Source organism: Prionailurus viverrinus, chromosome B2 (assembly GCF_022837055.1).
Source record: "Prionailurus viverrinus isolate Anna chromosome B2, UM_Priviv_1.0, whole genome shotgun sequence".
NCBI lineage: Eukaryota > Metazoa > Chordata > Mammalia > Carnivora > Felidae > Prionailurus > Prionailurus viverrinus.
The window spans coordinates 77,237,752-77,261,920 of record NC_062565.1 but is presented as its reverse complement, the minus strand read 5'-3'; positions in this window follow the sequence as shown (position 1 = coordinate 77,261,920).

Sequence of the window (24,169 nt, the reverse complement as noted above, 5' to 3'; positions counted from 1 at the left end):
AATGGCACTAAATTCATATCTATCAAAAATCACTCTGAATGTAAATGGACTAAATGCTCCCATCAAAAGACACAGGATCTCAGAATGGATTTTAAAAAAAAAGACCCATCTATATGCTGCCTATAAGACCCTCATTTTAGACCTAAAGACACCTGCGATTGAAAGTGAGGGAATAGAGAACCATCTATCATGCTAATGGATGTTGAAAGAAAGAGTAGCCATATTCTTATCAGACAAACTAGATTTTAAAACAAAGACTGTAGGGGCACCTGGATGGTTCAGTTGGTTAAGCATCTGACTTCAGCTCAGGTCATGATCTCACAGACCATGGGTTCAAGCCCTGCTTTGGTCTCTGCACTGATTGGGTTTCTCTCTCCCTCTCTTTGTCTCTCTCTCCGCACCCCCAACCCCATTTATGTGCTCTCACTCTCTCTCTCTCTCAAAAATAAATATATAAACTTAAAAAAAACACACATAAAACAAAGACTATAAGAAAAGATGAAGAAGGCCACTATATCCCAATTAAGGAGTCTATCCACCAAGAATATCTAACAATTGTACATATTTATGCCTCCAACTTGGGAGCACCCAGATATATAAAACCAATTAATCACAAACATAAAGAAACTATTGATAATAATGCAATAACAGTAGGGGACTTTAACACCCAACTTACACCAATGGCCAGATCAACTAAGCCAAAAATCAACAAGGAAAAAATGGCTTTGAATAACACACTGGACCAGATATACTTAAAATATCTACACAGAACATTTCATTCTAAAGCAACAGAATACACATTATTTTCAAGTATACATGGAGCATTCTCCAGAATAGATCAAACAATGGGTCACAAATCAGGCCTTAACAAGTTCAAAACTATCAGTATCATACAATGCAGATTTTCAGACCACAATGCTATGAAACTTGAAATCAACCACAAGAAAAAATTTGGAAAGACCACAAATTCATGGAGGTTAAGGAACATCCTACTAAAGAATGAATGGGCAGGAAATTAAAGAAGAAATAAAAAAAGTACAATGAAAACATGACAGTCTAAAACTTTAGGGATACAGCAAAGGCAGTCCTCAGAGGGAGTATATACAACACAAGCTTCCCTCAAGAAGCAAGAAAAGTCTCCAATACACTACCTAACTTTACACCTAGAGGAGCTAGAAAAGGAACAGCAAATAAAGCCTAAAGGCAGGACAAAAGGGAAATAATAAATATTAGAACAGAAATAAATGCTATAGAAACAAACAGATAGAAAACCAGCAGAACAGATCAACAAAACTAAGAGTTTGTTCATTGAAAGACTTAATAAAATTGATAAATCCCTAGCCAGACTAATCAAAGGGAAAGAGAAAGGACCCACATGAATAAAATCATGAATGAATGAAGAGAGATCACAACCAACACCACAGAAATACAAACAATTATAAAAGAATATTATGAAAAATTATATGCCAACAAACTGGGCAATATGGAATAAATGGATAAATTCTTAGAAATACACAAAATGCCAAAACTCATACAGGAAAAAATAGAAAATTTGAACAGAACCATAACCAATAAAGAACTTGAGTCAGTAATCAAAAATCTCCCAACAAACGAAAGTCCAGGCCAGATGGCTTCCCAGGGAAATTCTACCAGACAGTTAAAAGGGAGTTAAGGGTGCCTGGGTGGCTCAGTCGGTTAAGCGTCTGACTTCGGCTCAGGTCGTGATCTTGTGGTTTCTGAGGTTGAGCCCCGCGTCAGGCTCTGTGCTGACAGCTCAGAGCCTGGAGCCTGCTTCGGATTCTGTGTCCCCCTACCCCAATTGTGCTCTGTCTCTATCAAAAATAAATGAAATGTATGGGGCGCCTGGGTGGCGCAGTCGGTTAAGCGTCCGACTTCAGCCAGGTCTCGAGCTCGCGGTCCGTGAGTTCAAGCCCCATGTCAGGCTCTGGGCTGATGGCTCAGAGCCTGGAGCCTGTTTCCGATTCTGTGTCTCCCTCTCTCTCTGCCCCTCCCCCGTTCATGCTCTGTCTCTCTCTGTCCCAAAAATAAATAAACGTTGAAAAAAAAATTTTTTTAATAAATAAATAAATGAAATGTAAAAAAAAAAAAAAATTAAAGGGGAGTTAATACTATTCTTCTCAAACTGTTCTAAAAGATAAAAATGGAAGGAAAACTTCCAAACTCATTCTATGAAGCCAGCATTACCTTGATTCCAAAACTAGACAAAGACACCACTAAAAAAGAGAATTACAAGCCAGTATCCCTGATAAACATGGATGCAAAATTCTCAACAAGATATACTAGCCTCAAATCCAACACTACATTAAACCATGATCAAGTGGGATTTATTCCTGGGCTGCAGAGCTGGTTTGCTATTTGCAAATCAATCAATGTGATATACCACATCAATAAATGAAAGGATAAACATCTGATCCTCTCAATAGATGCAGAAAAAGCATTTGACAAAATACAGCATCTATTCTTGATGAAAGTCCTCAACAAAGTAAGATAGATGTAACAACCTCAACATCATAAAGGTGATATACGAAAGACCCACAGCTAACGTTAGCCTCAATGGGGAAAAACTGAGAGCTTATCTTCTACAGTCAGGAACAAGACAGGGGTGTCCACTCTTACCACTGTTATTTAACATAATACTGGAATTCATAGCCTTGGCAGACAACAAAAATAAATAAAAGGCATCCAAAATGGAAAAAAAAAAGTCAAACTTTCCCTATTTTCAAATAACATGATACTCTATGTAGAAAACCCAAAGACTCCACCAAAAACTGCTAGAACTAATACATGAATTCAGCAAAGTTGCAGGATACAAAAATGAATGTACAGATATCGACTGTATTTCTATACACCATTAACGAAGCAGCCGGAAGAGTAATCAAGGAACTGATCCCATTTACAATTGCACCAAAAGCCATAAGATACCTAGGAATAAACCTAACCAAAGATGTAAAAGATCTGTCCTCTGAAAAGCATAGAACACTTATGAAAAGAAATTAAAGAGGACACAAAGAAATGGGAAAACATTCCATGCTCATGGATTGGAAGAACAGATATTGTTAAAATGTCTCTACTACGCAAAGCAATCTACACGTTTAATGCAATCCCTATCAAAATGACACCAGCATTCTTCACAGAGCTAGAATAATCCTAAAATTTGTATGGCACCCAAATAGCCAAAGCAATCCTGAAAAAGAAAAAAAAGCTAGAGGCATCACAATTCTGGGCTTCAAGCTATATTACAAAGCTGTAGTTAGCAAGACATTATGTTACTGGCACAAAAATAGATACATAGATCAATGGAATAGAATAGGAAACTGAGAAATGGACCCACAACTATATGGTCAACTAAATTTTCTACAAAGCAGGAAAGAATATCAAAAAAGACAGTCTCTTCAACAAATGCTTTTGGGAAAACTGAACATCAGAAAAATGAAACTGGACCAGTGTCTTACACCATACACAAAAATAAATTCCAAATGAATTAAAGACCTAAGTGTGAGACAGGAAACTATCAAAATCCAACAGAAGAACACAAGTAATAACCTCTTTGCTATCAGCTGCAGCAATTACTAGATACATCTCCTTAGGCAAGTGAAACAAAAGCGTGAACTATTGGGACTTCATGAAGATAAAACTGCTGTACAACAAAGGAAACAATCAACAAAAACAAAAGACAACCTTCAGAATGGGAGAAGATATTTGCAAATGACATATATTATAATAGGAGTTAGCATCCAAAGTCTAAAAAGAACTTATCAAACTAAACACCCAAAAAACAAATAACCCAGTTAAAAAATGGGCAGAAGACATGAGTAGACAATTTGCCAAAGAAGACATCCAGATGGCTAACAGACACATGAAAAGATTCTCAACAACAGTCATTATCAGGAAACTACAAATCAAAACTACAATGACACCACCTCACACCTGTCAGAATGTCTAAAATTAACAACACAGGAAACAATAAAGGTTGGCAAGGATGCAGATAAATAGGAATACTCTTACAGTGTTGGTGGGAATGCAAACTGGTGCAGCCACTCTGGAAAACAGTACAGAGGCTTCTCAAAAAGTTGAAAATAGAACTATCCTACAACACAGCAGTTGCACTACTAGGTATTTATCCAAAGTAGTAGATACAAATACACTGATTCAAAGGGATACATGCATTTCACTGTTTACAGCAGCATTATCAACGAGAACCACACTATGGAAAGAGGCCAAATGTCAATTGACTATTGAATGGATAAAAAAGATGTGGCATATATATGTGTGTGTATATATATACATATATATGTATATATGTACATATGTGTATATATATGTGTATATATGTGTATATATACATATATATGTGTGTGTGTGTATATATATATATGCCAGCGAAAACAATGAAATCTTGCCATTTACAATGATGTGGATGGAGCTAAAATGTATTATATGCTAAGCAAAATAAATCAGAGAAAGACAAATACCATATGATTTCATTCATATGTTAAATTTAAGAAACAAAACAAATTAACATGATGGGGGTGGAGAGAGAGGCAAACAACAAAACGGACTCTAAACTATAGACGAGGGAAGAAGATGGCGGCGTAGGAGGACGCTGGGCTCACCGCGCGCCCTGCTGATCACTTAGATTCCACCTACACCTGCCTAAATAACCCAGAAAACTGCCAGAGGATTAGCAGAACGGAGTCTCCCAAGCGCAGACGAGAGGCCCACGGAAGAGGGTAGGAAGGGCGGCGAGGCGGTGCGTGCTCCACGGACTGGAGGGAAGGAGCCGGGGCGGAGGGGCGGCTCACCAGCCAAGCAGAGCCCCTGAGTCTGGCTTGCAAAAGTGGAGGGGCCAGACAGACGGAGTGTGTTCCGACAGCAAGCGTGACTTAGCGTCTGGGAGGTCATAAGTTAACAGCTCTGCTCAGAAAGCGGGAAGGCTGGAGGACAAAGGGAGGGAGAGCTGCTGAGCCCCCGGAAGACAGAGCTCAGTTTGGTGGGGAACAAAGGCGCTCGCCAGCGCCATCTCCCCTGCCCATCCCCCAGCCAAAATCCCAAAGGGAACCAGTTCCTGCCAGGGAACTTGCTCGCTCCTCACAAACACCCAACTCTGTGCTTCTGCGGAGCCAAACCTCCGGCAGCAGATCTGACTCCCTCCTGCTGCCACAGGGCCCCTCCTGAAGTGGATCAGCTAAGGAGAAGCGAGCTAAGCCTGCCCCTCCTGCCCCCGAGCACCTTGCCTACCCACCCCAGCTAATACGCCAGATCCCCACCACCACAAGCCTGGCAATGTGCAAGTAGCCCAGACAGGCCACGCCACCCCACAGTGAATCCCACCCCTAGGAGAGGGGAAGAGAAGGCACACACCAGTCTGGCTGTCACCCCAGCGGTGGGCTGGGGGCAGACATCAGGACTGACTGTGGCCCCGCCCACCAACTCGAGTTATACACCACAGCACAGGGGAAGTGCCCTGCAGGTCCTCACCATGCCAGGGACTATCCAAAATGACCAAACGGAAGAATTCCCCTCAGAAGAATCTCCAGGAAATAACAACAGCTAATGAACTGATCAAAAAGGATTTAAATAATATAACAGAAAGTGAATTTAGAATAATAGTCATAAAATTAATCGCTGGGCTTGAAAACAGTATACAGGACAGCAGAGAATCTCTTGCTACAGAGATCAAGGGACTAAGGAACAGTCACGAGGAGCTGAAAAGCGCTTTAAACGAAATGCAAAACAAAATGGAAACAACGACAGCTCGGATTGAAGAGGCAGAGGAGAGAATAGGTGAACTAGAAGATAAAGTTATGGAAAAAGAGGAAGCTGAGAGAAAGAGAGATAAAAAAAAATCCAGGATATGAGGGGAAAATTAGAGAATTAAGTGATACACTAAAATAATATACGCATAATTGGCATCCCAGAGGAGGAAGAGAGAGGGAAAGGTGCTGAAGGGGTACTTGAAGAAATTATAGCTGAGAACTTCCCTGAACTGGGGAAGGAAAAAGGCATTGAAATCCAAGAGGCACAGAGAACTCCCTTCAGATGTAACTTGAATCGATCTTCTGTACGCCATATCATAGTGAAACTGGCAAAATACAAGGATAAAGAGAAAATTCTGAAAGCAGCAAGGGATAAACGTGCCCTCACATATAAAGGGAGACATATAAGACTCGTGACTGATCTCTCTTTTGAAACTTGGCAGGCCAGAAAGAATTGGCACGATATTTTGAGTGTGCTAAACAGGAAAAATATGCAGCCGAGAATCCTTTATCCAGCAAGTCTGTCATTTAGAATAGAAGGAGAGGGGCGCCTGGGTGGCGCAGTCGGTTAAGCGTCCGACTTCAGCCAGGTCACGATCTCGCGGTCCGTGAGTTCGAGCCCCGCGTCAGGCTCTGGGCTGATGGCTCAGAGCCTGGAGCCTGTTTCCGATTCTGTGTCTCCCTCTCTTTCTGCCCCTCCCCGTTCATGCTCTGTCTCTCTCTGTCCCAAAAATAAATAAACGTTGAAAAAAAAATTTTTTTTTAAATTTAGAATAGAAGGAGAGATAAAGGTCTTCCCAAACAAACAAAAACTGAAGGAATTCGTCACCACTAAACCAGCCCTACAAGAGATCCTAAGGGGGATCCTGTGAGACAAAGTACCAGAGACATCACTACAAGCATAAAACATACAGACATCACAATGACTCTAAACCCATATCTTTCTATAATAACACTGAATGTAAATGGATTAAATGCGCCAACCAAAAGACATAGGGTATCAGAATGGATAAAAACACAAGACCCATCTATTTGCTGTCTATAAGAGACTCATTTTGGACCTGAGGACACCTTTAGATCGAGAGTAAGGGGATGGAGAACTATTTATCATGCTACTGGAAGCCAAAAGAAAGCTGGAGTAGCCATACTTATATCAGACAAACTAGACTTTAAATAAAAGGTTGTAACAAGAGATGAAGAAGGGCATTATATAATAATTACAGGGTCTATCCATCAGGAAGAGCTAGCAATTATAAATGTTTATGTGCCGAATACCGGAGCCCCCAAACATATAAAACAATTACTCACAAACATAAGCAACCTTATTGATAAGAATGTGGTAATTGCAGGGGACTTTAACACCCCACTTACAGAAATGGATAGATCATCTAGACACACGGTCAATAAAGAAACAAGGGCCCTGAATGAGACATTGGATCAGATGGACTTGACAGATATATTTAGAACTCTGCATCCCAAAGCAACAGAATATACTTTCTTCTCCAGTGCACATGGAACATTCTCCAAGATAGATCATATACTGGGTCACAAAACAGCCCTTCATAAGTTTACAAGAATTGAAATTATACCATGCATACTTTCAGATCACAATGCTATGAAGCTTGAAATCAACCACAGGAAAAAGTCTGGAAAACTTCCAAAAGCATGGAGGTTAAAGAACACCCTACTAACGAATGAGTGGGTCAACCAGGCAATTAGAGAAGAAATTTAAAAATATATGGAAACGAAAATGAAAATACAACAATCCAAACGCTTTGGGACGCAGCAAAGGCAGTCCTGAGAGGAAAATACATTGCCATCCAGGCCTATCTCAAGAAACAAGAAAAATCCCAAATACAAAATCTAACAGCACACCTAAAGGAACTAGAAGCAGAACAGCAAAGGCAGCCTAAGCCCAGCAGAAGAAGAGAAATAATAAAGATCAGAGCAGAAATAAACAATATAGAAACTAAAAAAACTGTAGAGCAGATCAACGAAACCAAGAGTTGGTTTTTTGAAAAAATAAACAAAATTGACAAACCTCTAGCCAGGCTTCTCAAAAAGAAAAGGGAGATGACCCAAATAGATAAAATCATGAATGAAAATGGAATTATTACAACCAATCCCTCAGAGATACAAACAATTATCAGGGAATACTATGAAAACTTATATGCCAACAAATTGGACAACCTGGAAGAAATGGACAAATTCCTGAACACACACACTCTTCCAAAACTCAATCAGAGGAAATAGAAAGCTTGAACAGACCCATAACCAGCGAAGAAATTGAATCAGTTATCAAAATCTCCCAACAAATAAGAGTCCAGGACCAGATGGCTTCCCAGGGGAGTTCTACCAGACGTTTAAAGCAGAGATAATACCTATCCTTCTCACGCTATTCCAAGAAATAGAAAGGGAAGGAAAACTTCCAGACTCATTCAATGAAGCCAGTATTACTTTGATTCCTAAACCAGACAGAGACCCAGTAAAAAAAGAGAACTACAGGCCAATATCCCTGATGAATATGGATGCAAAAATTCTCAATAAGATACTAGCAAATCGAATTCAACAGCATATAAAAAGAATTATTCACCATGATCAAGTGGGATTCATTCCTGGGATGCAGGGCTGGTTCAACATTCGCAAATCAATCAACGTGATCCATCACATTAACAAAAAAAGAGAGAAGAACCGTATGATCCTGTCAATCGATGCAGAAAAGGCCTTTGACAAAATCCAGCACCCTTTCTTAATAAAAACCCTTGAGAAAGTCGGGATAGAAGGAACATACTTAAAGATCATAAAAGCCATTTATGAAAAGCCCACAGCTAACATCATCCTCAATGGGGAAAAACTGAGAGCTTTTTCCCTGAGATCAGGAACACGACAGGGATGCCCACTCTCACCGCTGTTGTTTAACATAGTGCTGGAAGTTCTAGCATCAGCAATCAGACAACAAAAGGAAATCAAAGGCATCAAAAGTGGCAAAGATGAAGTCAAGCTTTCACTTTTTGCAGATGACATGATATTATACATGGAAAATCCGACAGACTCCACCAAAAGTCTGCTAGAACTGATACAGGAATTCAGCAAAGTTGCAGGATACAAAATCAATGTACAGAAATCAGTTGCATTCTTATACACTAACAATGAAGCAACAGAAAGACAAATAAAGAAACTGATCCCATTCACAATTGCACCAAGAAGCATAAAATGCCTAGGAATAAATCTAACCAAAGATGTAAAAGATCTGTATGCTGAAAACTGTATAAAGCTTATGAAGGTAATTGAAGAAGATATAAAGAAATGGAAAGACATCCCCTGCTCATGGATTGGAAGAATAAATATTGTCAAAATGTCAATACTACCCAAAGCTATCTACACATTCAATGCAATCCCAATCAAAATTGTACCAGCATTCTTCTCGAAACTAGAACAAGCAATCCTAAAATTCATATGGAACCACAAAAGGCCCCGAATAGCCAAAGGAATTTTGAAGAAGAAGACCAAAGCAGGAAGCATCACAATCCCAGACTTTAGCCTCTACTAAAAAGCTGTCATCATCAAGACAGCATGGTATTGGCACAAAAACAGACACATAGACCAATGGAATAGAATAGAAACCCCAGAACTAGACCCACAAACGTATGGCCAACTCATCTTTGACAAAGCAGGAGAGAACATCCAATGGAAAAAAGACAGCCTCTTTAACAAATGGTGCTGGGAGAACTGGACAGCAACATGCAGAAGGTTGAAACTAGACCACTTTCTCACACCATTCACAAAAATAAACTCAAAATGGATAAAGGACCTGAATGTGAGACAGGAAACCATCAAAACCTTAGAGGAGAAAGCAGGAAAAGACCTCTCTGACCTCAGCTGTAGTAATCTCTTACTCGACACATCCCCAAAGGCAAGGGAATTAAAAGCAAAAGTGAATTACTGGGACCTTATGAAGATAAAAAGCTTCTGCACAGCCAAGGAAACAACCAACAAAACTAAAAGGCAACCAACGGAATGGGAAAAGATATTTGCAAATGACATATCGGACAAAGGGCTAGGATCCAAAATCTATAAATAGCTCACCAAACTCCACACCCGAAAAACAAATAAACCAGTGAAGAAATGGGCAGAAAACATGAAAAGACACTTCTCTAAAGAAGACATCCAGGTGGCCAACAGGCACATGAAAAGATGCTCAACGTCGCTCTTCATCAGGGAAATACAAATCAAAACCACACTCAGATATCACCTTATACCAGTCAGAGTGGCCAAAATGAACAAATCAGGAGACTATAGATGGTGGAGAGGATTGGAGAAACGGGAACCCTCTTGCACTGTTGGTGGGAATGCAAATTGGTGCAGTCGCTCTGGAAAGCAGTGTGGAGGTTCCTCAGAAAATTAAAAATAGACCTACCCTATGACCCAGCAATAGCACTGCTAGGAATTTATCCAAGGGATACAGGAGTGCTGATGCATATGGGCACTTGTACCCCAATGTTTATAGCAGCACTCTCAACAATAACCAAATTATGGAAAGAGCCTAAATGTCCATCAACTGATGAATGGATAAAGAAATTGTGGTTTATATACACAATGGAATACTACGTGGCAATGAGAAAGAATGAAATATGGCCTTTTGTAGCAACGTGGATGGAACTGGAGAGTGTGATGCTAAGTGAAATAAGCCATACAGAGAAAAACAGATACCATATGGTTTCACTCTTATGTGGATCCTAAGAAACAACAGAAACCCATGGGGGAAGGGAAGGAAAAAAAAAAAAGAGGTTAGAGTGGGAGAGAGCCAAAACATAAGAGACTGTTGAAAACTGAGAACAAACTGAGGGTTGATGGGAGGTGGGAGGGAGGGGAGGGTGGGTGATGGGTATTGAGGAGGGCACCTTTTGGGATGAGCACTGGGTGTTGTATGGAAACCAATTTTACAATAAATTTCATATATTAAAAAAATAAATAAATAAACTATAGAGAACAAACTGAGAGTTCCTGTAGGGAGGCGGGCAGGGGGATGGGTTAAATACATGATGGGTATTAAGTAGTATACTTGTGATGAGCACTGGGTGTTGTATGTAAGTGATGAATCCCTAAATTCTATACCTGAAACTAATATTATATTGTATGTTAATTATAATTTAAATAAAATCTTGAAGAAAAAATTATCAAACAGAATTCAAAGAGCTGAAAATTATAACTGATTTGAAAAATTCAATATAAAGTTTCAACAACAAACTATACCAAGTGGAAGTGAAATTCATCCAATGAGAGGGGCAAAAAGAAAAACAATGTTAATGAGTGAGGACAGCTTAAGGGATTTATGGGATACCATTAATCAAGCCAATATATACATTATAGGGGTCCCGGGAGAAGAGAGAGAAAAGGGTAGAAAGCTTATTGGTGAAAACAATGGTGAAATAATGGTGAAACCTGGGGGGAAAAACAGATATCCAGATCCAGGAAGTCCAGACAGTATCAAATAAAATAATCTAAAGCGACCCATAGTAAGCCACATTGTAATTAAGTTGTCAAAAGTTTAAGATGAGAAGAAAATCTTAGAAGTAGCAAGAGCAAAACAACTTGTTACATACAAGGCAACCCCTGTAAGACTATCAGCATATTTTTCAACAGAAACTTTGCAGAAGTGAGTAAGATGAAATACTCAAGGAGTTGAAAAAACCTGCCAATCAAAATTACTCTACCCAACCAGGGGTCCTTCACAATTCAAGAAGAGATAGAGTTTCCAGACAAACAAAGGCTAAAGCAGTTCATCACCATTAGATCAGTCTTTTTCTTTAAGTTTTTATTTATTTATTTTGAGAAAGGGAAAGGAAGAGTGGGAGAGGGGAAGAGAGAGGAAGAGAGAGAATCCCAAGCAGGCTCCAAGCTGTCAGCACAGAGCCCAGTGTGGGGCTTGATCTCATGAGCCATGAGATCATGACCTGAGCTGAAGTCAGACACTTAACCAGCTGAGCCACACAAGTGCCCCAACCATTAGATCAGCCTTAAGTGAAATGTTAAAGGGACTTTGTCAAACTGAAACAGAAGGATGGTAATAAGTAGCAAGAAAACATGTTAAACTATAAAATTCACAGGTAAAGGTAAATATATAGTTTAAATTTAGAATACCCTAATGTTGTAATAGTGGTAGGTAAATCATTTATAACCCCAGTATGAAGGTTAAAAGAAAAAGAAATGGGGTGCTTGGGTGGTTCAGTCAGTTAAGCATCTGACTCTTGATCTCAGCTCAGGTCAGAGATCTCTCTCTCTGCCCCTCTCCCACTCAAACTCTCTCTCTATCTCAAAATAAATATATAGACATTTTTAATTTAACTAATTAAAAATAACTATGACTACAACAGTTTGTTAATGAATATATAGTGTAAAAGATGTAAATTGTGACACAAAAAGCATAAAATGAGTGGGGGGGGGGGCAGGAACGTAAAAATAGAGAACTTTAGTGTAGCTCAAAGTTACTTGTTATCAGTTTAAAATAAGTTCTTGTAAATTTAAGATGTTTTATGTAAGTTCCATGGTAACCAAAAAGCAAACACCTACAATAGATACACAGAAGATGAAAAGAAAGGAATCAAATCACATCACTACTGAAAATCATCAAATCACAAAAAAGTAGTGCAAGAGGAAGAAGGGACCAAAGGAATTAGTAAAAAAAAAAAAAAAAAAAAAATTAATTAATTAAAAAAAATAAAAATAAAACACAAACCAAAAAAACCCTAGAAATCAATTAATAAAATAACAATAGTAAGTCTATAACTATCACTAATTACTTTTAGGGCACCTGGGTGGCTCAATCGGTTGAGTGCCCAGCTTTTGATTTTCGCTCAAGTCATGATCCCAGGGTTGTGGAAACAAGCCTCACATCAGGCTCCACACTGAGTGTGGAGTCTGCTTGGGATTCTCTTTCTCGCTCTCTCCCTCTCCCCCTCTCCTCCACTTGCGTGCTCTCTCTCTCTTTAAAGTAAAATAAAATTAATAATAATAATTACTTTCCATGTAAATGGATTGAATTCTCCAATCAAAAGATATGGTTGAAGAAAAAAAAAAAAAAAAGACCCAACTATAGGCTGCCTATAAGACACTCACTTCAATTTTAAAGACACACTTAGACCAAAGTTAAAGGGATGAAAAAGATATTCTAATGGAAACCAAAATAAAGCAGGATTGACTATACTTATATCAGATAAAATACACTTCAAGCCAAAGACTGTAAGAAGAGACAAAGAAGTTCATTATATAATGATAAAGGGGTCAATCCAACAAGAGGGATATAATAATGGTAAGTGTTTATGCACCCAACATGAATTTATCCAAATATATAAAGCAAATGCTGACAGATCTGAAGGGAAAAATAGACAGCAACACAACAATAGTATGGGACTGCAATACCACATTTTCAAAAATGGATAGATAATACAGAATATCAACAAGAAAACTACACATTAGACCAGATGGACTTAACAGACATTTACAAAACATTCAATCCAAAAGCAGCAGAATTCTACTCAAGAGCCCACAGAACATCCTCTAGGATAGATCATATGTTAGGATACAAAACAAGCCATAATAAATTTAAAAAGGCTGGAATCATATCAAGCATCTTTTCCAAATTAAATGTTTTGCAACTAAAAATTAATTACAAGAAGAAAACTAAAACATTCACAAATATGTGAAGATTAAAAAGCAGTCCCCTGAACAACCAATGAGTCAAAAAATAAATCAAAAGAGAAATCAGAAAATGTTTTAAGAGAAATAAAAATGAAAATATGGGGTGCCTGGGTGGTTCAGTCTGTTAAGCATCCAACTCTTGATTTCAACTCAGGTCATGATCTCATGGTTCGTGGGTTCAAGCTCCACATCTGGCTCTGCAGTGGGGAGCCTGCTTTGGATTCTCTCTCTGTCCCTCTCTTCCCCACCCACCCCTGCTCATGCTCTCTCTCTCTCAAAAATAAATAAACATTTAAAAATATTTAAAAATTAAAAATGAAGATGAAATTACTACATACCAAAACTTAAGGGATGCAACAAAATTATTTCTAATAGGAAAGTTTATAGCACTAAAACTACATTAAGAAAAAAAAATAGACTTCAAATAAACAACCTAAAGTTATACCTAGAGGAACTAGAAAAAGAACAATTAAGTTAAAGAGGAAGAAAGGAAATAACACAAAAAAAATCAGAGCAGTAATAATTAAAATCGTGACTAAAAAAGACAATAGACAATCAATGGAACTAAGAGCTAGTTTTTCTGAAAAGATTAAAAAAAATAAAAAATAAACATTTAATTGGACATACCAGGGGGCAAAAAAAAGAGGATTCAAACAAGTAAAACTGAAAATAGAGACATTATAATTGATACCACAGAAATACAAATGATCATAAGAGACTACCATGAACAATTAAAGGTCAACAAATTTGACTACCTAGGAAAAAAGTGGATGAATTCCTAGAAACAAACAACCTACCAAGACTAAATCAGGAAGAAACGGGAAATTTGAACAGGCTTATTATTAGTAGGGAGTCTGAATCAGTAATCAAAAACCTCCTAAAAAAGCCCAGGACCAGATGGCTTCATTAGTGAATTCTACCACATTTAAGGATTCTACTAATCCTTCTCAAACTCTTCCAAAAAATGGAAGAAAAAGGAATACTTCCAAACTCATTTTATGAAGCCAGCATAATCCTGATACCAAAGCAAGATGAGGACACTACCAGAAAAGATAATTACAGACCAATATCCTTGATGAAAACAGATGCAAAAATTCTCAACAAAATATTAGCAAACCAGGGGCACTTGGCTGGCTCAGTCAGTAGAATATGCCACTCTTAATCTTGGGGTATGAGTTCAAACCCCACACTGGGCACAGAGATTGTTTAAAAAGTTAGCAAACCAAATTTGGCAATACATTGAAAGAATCATACACCATGACCAAGTGGGATTTATTACAGAGATCCAAGTATGTTTCAACATCCACAAATCAATCGATGTGATACACACACAAAATGAAAATTAAAAATTATATGATCTCAATAAATGCAGAAAAGCTTTTGACAACATTCAACATGCACTCATGATTAAAAAAAAAAACTCTCAACAAACTGGGTATAGAGGGAATGTACCTCAACATAATAAAGGGCATATATGACAAGCCCACAGCTAACATCAATGAACGCAGGGTTGAAAAGCTAAAGCTTTTCCTCTGGGAATGGGAACAAGACAAGTATGCCCACTCTTGCCACTTCTATTTAACACAGTACTGGAAGTCCTAGCCACAGCAATTAGTCAAGAACAACAAATAAAAGTCATCTAAATTAGAAAATAAAAAGTAGAATTGTCTCTATTTGTAATGATATTACATATAAAAAACCATAAAGAGGGGCGCCTGGGTGGCGCAGTCGGTTAAGCGTCCGACTTCAGCCAGGTCACGATCTCGCGGTCCGTGAGTTCGAGCCCCGCGTCAGGCTCTGGGCTGATGGCTCGGAGCCTGGAGCCTGTTTCCGATTCTGTGTCTCCCTCTCTCTCTGCCCCTCCCCCGTTCATGCTCTGTCTCTCTCTGTCCCAAAATAAAAAAAAAAAAAAAAAAAAAGAATTAATAAAAAACCATAAAGACTCTGCAAAGAAAACTTAGAACTAATAAAAGAATTCAGGAAAGTTTCAGAATATAAAATAATATGTAAAAATCAGTTGCATTTCTATACATTAACAACAAAATATCAGAAAGAGAAATCAATAAAATAACTCCATTTACAACTATATCAAAAAAGAATAAAATATTTCATAACAAATTTAACCAAGGAGGTAAAAGATCTGTATACTGAAAACTGTAATATGTTAATGAAAGAAATTGAAGAAGACCCAAATAAATAGAAAGATACTCTATGCTCATAGATTGGAAGAACTAATGTTGTTAAAATGTCCACCTATGCAGATTCAATGCGATGCCTATCAAAATTCCAATGGTATTATTCACAGAAATCAAAATAAACAATCCTAAAATTTGTATAGAACCAAAAGACACTGAAGAGCCAAAGAAATCTTGAAAAATAAGAACAAAGATGAAGTATCACACTTCCTGATTTCCAGCTATATTACAAAGCTACAATAATCAAAATAGTATAGTATTGGCATAAAAACAGACATATAGATAAATGGAATTGAACAGAGAGCCCAAAAATAAACCACACACGTATGGTCAATTAACTTATAATGAAGGTTACATGAATATACAATAGGAAAAGACAGTCCCTTCATTAATGATGCTGAGAAAACTGGATAGACACATGCAAAAGAATGAAACTGGACCATTATCTCACATCATACACACAAACCAGCTCAAATTGGATTAAATATTTGAACATAAGACCTGAGACTGTAAAACTCCTAGAAGAAAACATAGTGGGTAAGCTCCTTGACATTCATCTTGACAGTGACTTTTGGGATTTGACACCAAAAACAAAGGTAACAAAAGCAAAAATGAAAAGTGCAACCACATCAAACTAAAAGATTTTGTATAGCAAAGGAAACCACCAGAAAAACGAAAAGGCAGCTTGATGGGAGAAAATATTTGCAAATCATATATCTAATAATAATATAAAGAACTGGAACCACTCAGCAACAAAAAAATCTGATGAAAAGATGGGCAGAGAATCTGAATAGATATTTTTCCAAAGAAGATATACACATGGCAAACAGCTCAGCATCACTAATCAGAGAGATGCAAATCAAAACCATATTACTTCCCATTTGTCAGAATGATGACATTCTGACAAGATATAATCAAAAGACAAGATATAACAAGTGTTGGCATGGATGTGGAGAAAAGGGAACCATGCCATATGATCCAAAAATATTTATATATTCCTGGGTACATATTCAAAGGAAATGAAAACAGGATATTCTGCATTTCCATGTTCATTGCAGCATTACCCACAAAAGCCAACATATGGAAACAACCTAAGTGTTCATCAACAGATAAATGGATAAAGATGTGGTATATATATGCAATAGACTATTATTCAGCAATGATAAAAAAGGAAATCCTGCCATTTGAGACAATATGAGTTGACCTTGGGGGCATTAAGCTAGGTAAAATATGGCAGAGAATGACAAGCACTGTATGATAGCATTTATATGTGTAATCTGAAAAAAAATGAATTCATATAACAAAGACTAGAACAGTGGTTACCAGGATCTGGGGAGTGGGGGACCATAGGAAGATGATAGTCAAAGAATACAAATTTCCAGTTACAGGATTAATAAGTTCTGGGGATCTAATGTACAGCATGGTGACTATAATTATAGGAGCACCTGGGTGGCTCAGTCGGCTGAGTGTCCAATTCTTGATTTCAGCTCAGGTCATGATCTCTTCGTCATGAGATCAAGCCCTGCATTGCACTCTATGCTGGGCGTGGAGAATGCAATTTTATTTTACATTAACTCTTCCCTCTGTCTTGGGACTTCACACCAACTGTTTCCTTTGTTTAGAGCAATTTCCCCCTACATTTTGAATGAAGGGTGCTTCTGCTCTGTAGAATCCATAAAACAAAAATCATCTTGTTTTATATTCTTTATAGTAATGACCATTATCTGAAATTACCTTGCTTAATTTCCTTTTTCTGACTGTGTCTTCCATTAGAACAAAAGCTCTTTGAGAGGAAGAACTTGTCTGACTTGGTCACTGCCACAGCCCCTGCTCCTAGAATGGTGCCTGGCACATAGCAGATACTCAATAAATTAAATCACTTAGAAAGAATGAACAAATAGTATGAGAAGAGAAGAAAACCAAAGACAAAACCATGGGGAGCACCTACATTTAAGAAACAAGTAGGGAAAGAGAAAGCAGTGAAGAAATCTTCTGAACAAAGGAAAAGAAGTGTCCCAGAAGCCAGACAGGAAAGTGTTCTGGTCAATTTGGTTCTTGAATCCTTACATCATTTACTGCTTATAGTTTAGAACTTGCTCCTTGGACCTGATGGCTTGATATTCTTCAGCTGGTACTGACATTAGGTCTCCCCTTGCTCCACTTACCTCTTGAATTGAGAAGCTTCCAACTGCTCTAGGAAAAGCTCATCCAACCCAACCCCCTGAGGCTCCACCCTTGAGACAGCCCTTTGTGCCTGGAATTCCTGCCAGAGGCACTCAGGAATATGGACTAAATAGAATCAAATTGTATGGTAAATGACACAGAAACAATTTCTCAGATGTCTCCATAATTATTATCACCAAGGGGAAAGACCAAAGATAAGAGTTGGAAAAAGTATTGCACACATAGAAAGAACTCAAAGAAGAAATTGGAAGTGACAATTTAAATTTGCTGAAGAATTAGAAATGCTAAGTATCAAACAGAAACTGAAATGAGGAATAGATAAGATCAGAAGCATCATGTCCTCAAACTGTCATAGTTGTCAAATTTCATACTTAACAAAAATATGTACTTCAATAGGGAAGAAATAGGATTCTAAGGAAGAAATCATGGAAAATAATGACAAAGAGATCTATACAAAAGCAAAAACAGAAACGATGAGGAAACATAATATTGTGCAGACACATAACAACATAATCTATTGGTATATTAATTTGCTCTCTCAGCTGAAAGTATTTTTCTCTCCTCTATTCTAGTCAGGTAGCCATTAAAACTATGGCGTTTGGCTCTAGGAAACCATCTCAACTCCAACTTTTCCAAAAAGCTAAGTCATCTCTAAGAGTGAGACATGGAGACAAATCTTTTAAATGAGTGAAGCAATATTAGGCAAACCAAAGGCCTGGAGGAGATTCTCTAAGACAAAGGGGAGGGATAAGGTTTAGAAGTAGGATTAAACATGGAAGAGAGTCAGTCCCACAAGGATGAAGGATAAAGGACTGCATGTGAAATTGTTCCAATGATACGCTTACGGAAGAAAATAAACACCAAACACCACAAAGTTGAGAGCAAAAGTAAAGTTCTTTTCAAGAAGATCTATGGTCACTGTGAGAGGTGACTCTCACTTTTTGAGAGGTGACTCTCATTTTTAGAGAGATGCATCTCAAAAAATGCTTGACTTAAACTAGAGGACCACCTTTAGAAAAGCTTCATTGAGGGGCGCCTGGGTGGCTCAGTTGGTTGAGCGTCCAACTTCGGCTCAGGTCATGATCTCCCAGCTCGTGGGTTTGAGCCCCACATCGGGCTCTGTGCTGACAGCTCAGAGCCTGGATTCTACTTCAAATTCTGTGTCTCCCTCTCTCTCTGCCCCTCCCCAGCTTGCACTCTGGCTCTCTCTCTCTCTCTCTCTCTCTCTCTCTCTCTCTCTCTCTCAAAAATAAATAAACATTTAAAAAATTTAAAAAGAAAAAAGAAAAGCTTCATTGAGTAGAAGAAATTCCAGTGACACTGCCAACCACTTTGGATTAATCAATCAATCCCCTAGTGTGATGATAAGACTGGCATCCTTGTCTAAACTAAAGGAATGGGAAGAAGATCCCAGAGGTGAGTGCCATGCTACAGGTGGAGGCTTAAAGCAGATTTGAGTTTTAGAGAAATTATGGAATGTGACATTCTTTGTGTGCCAATATTTTGGACTAAAATTCATAAGCATCACACACATTTAGATAAAAAGAAGTTAGGAATGCCTGGGTGGCTCAGTTGGTAAGTAAATGACTCTTGATTTCAGCTCAGGTCATGATCTCATGGTTTGTGGGACTGAGCCCCACGTCGGGTTCTGCACTGACAGCACAGAGCCTGCTTGGGATTCTCTCTCTCTCCTCTCTCTCTGCACACCCCCCCCCCCCCGCTCATGCTCTTCTTCTCTTTCAAAATAAATAAACTTTAATAAAAAATAAAGAAGCTGGAGGAATTCCTATGAACACAGCACAAGAGATAGTTTTGAAAGAAGAATAAAAGGCAAATATACTAGTAGCAATGGAAAAGAAAGAATAACAAATAGAAATAAGACAAATCATATGCATTAGGGTCCTCCATAAAAACCAAACCAATAGGAAATATAGGATATAGATAGATTAGATAGATAGATATGTCTATATCTATGTCTATATCTATATCTATATGTATATCTATCTACACACACACACACACACACACACACACACACACACACACACAGAGGGAGAGAGAGATCTATAGAGTGGGCGAGTAGGTTGGAGACTCAGGGGAGTGGTAGTTCTAGCCCAAAGGCAGTTCTTCTGGCAGAATTAGCAGAATTCATTCTTGTTCTGAAGAGGTCAGTTTTTGTTCTATTAAGGCATTCAACTGATTGGGTAAGATTTATCCACATTATAGAGTGTAATCTGCTTTACTCAAAGTCCACTGATGTAAATGTTAATCTCATCCAAAAAACACTTTCAAAGAAACATCCAGAAGAATGTTTGATGAAACATATCGGCACTATGGCCCAGCCAAGTTGACACATAAAATTAACCATTATATCCCCTGAATGCCAGGGCAATTTCCATTTATCTGTGTAAGAGACCTTCAGTTGTAAATACTTGAGAATCTACTTTAGAGATCACTTGCTATGTAAAACAGAAGAGAAGATGTTAGATTATTGCAAATATTTTGAAGCAATAGATACATCTATACTTAAGGTTCTAATGCAAAAATTTAAAGGATGAAAAATGAAAAACTTTCAAATAGTGGAAAAATCTGAAAGCTGATTTTAAAAGGATGTATCATATAAAGAGCTTGTGTGAATTATTCAATTCTTCCTAAAACTGAGAACAAGGGGCAAGAATGGAGTCAAGGGACCAGCACAATAGAGGTATTTCTCTCCCACCTCACTCTTTTACCAAAAGCTAACTTGGCCCTCTCTTCTCCTTCTCAGCATCTAGAATCTAAGAGTCAGAGGAAATGAAACTAATTCATTGTACTTTACCAAGGCGGCCCCCCAACTGATATTTGACAAGGGCCTTAGAAATATTCTCTGTTGGGTATCATGAGCCAAAGTACTCTCAACTAAGTCCCCAACAAGTGCAGGTCTTGAAATATGGCAAAAATTTGACATATTAAAAAATATAGTGTGACCTTCACTGGCATTATCACACATCTTTGTTCTACTGAATGACTGTAGACTGAGCCAGTAAACTGGCTCTTATTGTGTGAAATACTCTAAGAAATATCTCCATCAGATTTGTCTCCACATGGCTTCCTTAAACTGCCAAAAAGTTATAGCTTACATTATTGTTCTTCAGTTTTTCAATCCAGATTTCAGATTGCTCAAGCATATCTGCTAATTCTTAATCAGAATGATAGGTATGCATTGAAGATCTTTATCTTCAGAGCATGCAATATATACATAGTCTATTCATAATGCATATCATGGTTAATGAATCTTTGAATTTAATCCAACTCTTTCAAGTTGATTTTCAAAGTGTCTTTCCCAAAGGTTATCTTTCATTTTCTATTCTTATACATAAATATCTCTCAGAAATAAACTCTGAGTATCCTTCCAATTCAATACCCTCATTGTATAATCATTTTACAAAGTTGACAAGTTCTAATTACCTACACAATATGAGTTAGGAAAATTCCTTCTCTGACAGGCCATTAAATAAGATTTCCGAGGGGCACCTGGGTGGCTCAATGGTTATGCTCAGGTCATGATATCTCGGTTCCTGAGTTTGAGCTCTGTGTCAGGTTCTGTGCTGACAGCTTAGAGCTTGGAGCCTGCTTCAGATTCTGTCTCCTTCTCTCTCTGCCCCTCCCCCATCCATTCCTCTCTCTCTCTCTCTCTCTCTCTCTCTCTCTCTCTCTCAAAAACAAATAAAACATTTTTAAAAATTTTTAAATGAAAAAATAAAATAAAAAATAAGGTTTCTAAGATAAAGGTTTTTGATCCATGGCCTTGCCCTGCAATAGTACATGCATTTCAGGTTCCTCCATACACCTGAAATACAGAACATCACAGAACATTCAGAACATCACAGGAAAGTAACAGTGTGAGGATAGCAAAGTAAACATGTACATCACATGATGTAACCAATTCCCAACTCTAATTGCTCAACCATTTATGATATTCATGATATTTAATATTTAATAGTTTAAGTACTTACAAAATATAGTCAATCATCACATTGGTTATATGATAAAAGACAACTGGCAAAACTTAGTAGTGTGCTGAGAAATTAACAGGATACAAAACACAGCTATGATTACATCCTTCTGATACATCTTTAAGAAATCTATACTAGTTTTTTGCCACCTAGCTATTTATCATTTAAAGAATCATTAAATTCTCTAAAACCAGAGTTTAAAATACATAACACATGTTATGATTATAAAGCTAAAGGGTAAAAGGGTTGATATAACATCTTACAAACCTGACTTAGAAAATTTATGATTCTAGGACTTTATGTCCCTGAAGTTATCCTAAAATGATAACTAAGAGCAATTGTATACATTTACTGACAAGGTATGAAATTCAGTTATTATAAGATTTTCCAATCATTTTCCAGGCAATCATTTGTTTGCAGCCATTATAAACAGGACTTAAGAATTATCTGAACATCTTATTTAATACTAACTATAATGTATTTGTGAGGAACTATAGTAGAATGGGCAGTTGTAATGTGCTTCTCACAGATGCATTGTAAGACAGCTTTCATTTAAACAGTGTTACATTATCTCGGAGAATAAGGTAAAAGAGAGAGAGAGAGAGAGAGAGAGAGAGAGAGAGACAGAGACTAGCCACCAAGTCAAGCTAGTATGCAGAAACCAAAATATTAATTCACTCTGGCAAAGTTGACAAGACTAGAATATCTTTTATTATACACATGAGTACATGTATACATTTAAATATACTTAATCCTACTTAATTAAACCAGGATTTTACACGTAAATATTATTCAGGGTCCCAACAGAAAACATATGGAAAATCTAAGAAAAGTTCAGTAAGTTTAACAAGATGGCAAGATGTAGGAATACCAAAAAGAACAGTATCCTGGGCCTAGTTGAGCTTTATTACCCTTAGGTCTGAAGGGACAAGGGAAGAAAGAGAACGGTGAAGTGGGACACTTTAAAAGAAGCTATCCCTTTAGTGGAGGCTAACAGCTACTCTCTCTTCCCTCTGATCTCCTGCTCGCGTTCCCTATTGGCCCAAACCAATGGGAAACCAGAGGACATGGGATTCATTGATGCAATCAATTTAGGTCAGCTTCCCAGAGCATAAAGTAGGTGGAGAAGGTTGAAGCGTGGCTCTAGAGTGAGAAATGTAAGATAGTTTGCATAACAAAAAAAAAATTTTTTGGCAGATTTTTTTTTTTAAGTTTATTTATTTTTGGGACAGAGAGAGACAGAGCATGAACGGGGGAGGGCCAGAGAGAGGGAGACACAGAATCTGAAATAGGCTCCAGGCTCTGAGCTGTCAGCACAGAGCCTGACACGGGGTTCGAACTCACGGACTGTGACATCACGACCTGAGCCGAAGTAGGACACTCAACCGACTGAGCCACCCAGGCGCCCCCAGATTTTTTTTTTTAAATGAGATTAAAAAAAAAAATCTTCTTTGGTCCATGAAGGAGCTTCAAGGAATTTAAGAATTAGTAGAAGTAGGTTGTCATGGATTGTTACAGTAATGGCCCCGGCAAATCACACCTCTCAGTATTCACATCTAATCTCAGTATCCACATGCTTGTTCACCACCCCTTCCATATTGACCTTGGGCTTGGCCATATGACTTGATACGAACAAGAGAAACATCAGCATACATAACACAAGCAAAAAGTTAATAGGCAAATTCTTGGAATACTGCCCTGATATGTCTAGGCCATGAAGATGCCCAGAATGAAATACCATGTGGGAAGAGATGCCCAGCTGTCTTGGATGTCCCAGCTGAGCCTTGCCCTCAGCAGATCACCTCAGCATGAGTAAGCCCATTCAGAAAAACTCCCCAGTCAACCCACAGAATCATGAGAAATAGTAACTGTTTTTGTTGTAAGCACTGAGTTTGGGGTGGTTTATTATGCAGCAATAGATAAATGAACACAACCTGATTTGACTGAGGAATGGCTAACCTCCAGTGCTACAGAAATCAATCATGTTCAAATGATATTCCTACAACCCAATTCTCTCTGCCTCTCAATTCAGCTCTACTCTTTTCCCGTCTGTGTGTTGACTTAATTCTCAGAGAGGTTCTCCTCTTGTGGTCAAAAAGATGGTTGCGGCAGGATGTAGAGAAAAAGGAGCACTCATGCACTGTTAGTGAGAATGTAAATTGGTGCAGCCACTGTGGAAAACAGTGTGGCGGATCCTCAAAAAATTAAAAATAGAAATACCATACGGTCCTGTAATTCCACTACTAGGTATTTACCCAAAGAAAACAAAAACTCTAAATCAAAAAAAATATATGCACTCCAGTTTATTGCAGCATTATTT